Here is a 1,877-nt window from a genome sequence, read left to right on the forward strand (position 1 = left end):
AATATTTTATTTAAACCTCAACTATGTAATATTTTATAAGCAGCAAACCAACCGTTAATAAATTATTCATAATATGCTATAGTGTCAACTGTACACAACTTTACAGTCAAGCATTTATTTACTGGTTGATTTATTATTTAAGTGTAGTTGACAGAACGTTCTCTCTTTATATCTACTTACAGCATCATAATGAGTTATAATGACTTTTTTTTTCTTTCTGTATGCTTGCCAGTGAAATCCAAATTATGTAGATAGTGCAGATAGCATTAGTTCTAACACAAATATAAATGATTCCAATTGGTGCAGTTTCCTAATGTAAGTATTATGGTGTAAGATCTTTCCAATAAATGTACAGCATTTGAAGTAAAATGAAAAGTGCTTTTGTTTTTCCATCTTTCTATGTCTATTTCATTAAATATTAGGATTAGCTTGAGATTAAACAGATTCATCAGGAGCACATATACTGTGACAGTGACTAAAATAGGTGAATTAACATACAAGTAGAATATGGGACCACAGACCAATACAAGAGATTAAATTGGGTTCTTTGATATGGATATGAGAAACAGCCGACCTGCCACGAGTTTAGATTCCACATTTTAACATAAATCTCAAATGACTTGCTTTTTATTTTGGGCATCTGAAGCTTCTATTGTGTCACAGAAGCACCGCCAACAGCAAATTCCCACTTTTGTTTGCTTACATGCAGTGTTTCCCAGATGTTGTTAAGCACATGGATTTGGATGAGTGCAAGGAACACCCAGAGGTGTGTCTGTATTTTCATGCTCAGATGAGGAGAGGCGACTTGTCGCATAGTGTCAGAATCCATCAGCCTGTTCCTGACCTAGAATTTTAAGCACAGATCTAATATCTGAGGAATGAAAACAATGGATGTCTCCATTACTCCCCAGGGCTTGGAGGCCTCAAGAATAGCTTCTCTCCTCTTCTATTCTGCCTGTCGCTTTTCGAGTCAGAAGATAAATGAGCATGCTTTGATACAGCTTGAGGGAAAAAAGAACGTCAAAAGTCCCAATGGAGTCCTAACCAAGGCAGCAAGGATGTGGAATAAAAAGGAATGGGACAGAGATTCAAACTCAAGCAATGCAGCATAGCGTTTTATAAAACTAGGTGTCCTGGTTGCATCCCTGGTCATTTCCCATAACCTTCAAAGAGGAACATAATTTGCTCGTGTATTGGTGAGAGACATCCCCGAATAAAGCTGCCACCGAATGTGAAACAGCTGCAATTCTTATTTATTTATTTTCTGTTTCGTTTTGAAGTTCACCAACTAATTACTTCAACACCATTGTCTCTTTAAAATTACAAATGTGCAGCCTAAAGAAATACCATTCCCTATACGTATCATAATGCCTGTGATCCTTTACTAATGGTGGTTAATTAACGTTTAGAGGCCAGGCAAGTGCACAACTAAACTACCATTTTCCCTGTAAACAAGTAATTAGCGCTGAAACATATGATATAAAATTACCTTGCAGTCTGCACCATCATTTAATGAGGTATTCAATCAAAAAAAATTAAATATATACATATATATATTATCTTTCTCATTTGGTCACAGAAGCTACACCTCACTGCTCAGCTAGACTTATGCTTGGTTTTCAAAGCAATAAACGAATGTGCTATTTTTTAAAAAGGAGGAAATCGTAATAGGATCAGCATACAGTGACCTGTAAGTGAAAGAATGAATGAATTTGCAGTTTTATAATAGCAACGATAAAAAGAGTTTTCATTACTAGAAATTTCAGCACCTGTTTCACTGGTGGGAACCCCGCTGATACCAAGAGGTCATATTTGGCTTTAAGAAAGTAAAGGCCTTAGTGAGCGCATCTCTAAAATCAAGATAGGAGTATCACGTG

Source organism: Stegastes partitus, unplaced genomic scaffold (assembly GCF_000690725.1).
Source record: "Stegastes partitus isolate 25-593 unplaced genomic scaffold, Stegastes_partitus-1.0.2 Scaffold582, whole genome shotgun sequence".
Classification (NCBI taxonomy): domain Eukaryota; kingdom Metazoa; phylum Chordata; class Actinopteri; family Pomacentridae; genus Stegastes; species Stegastes partitus.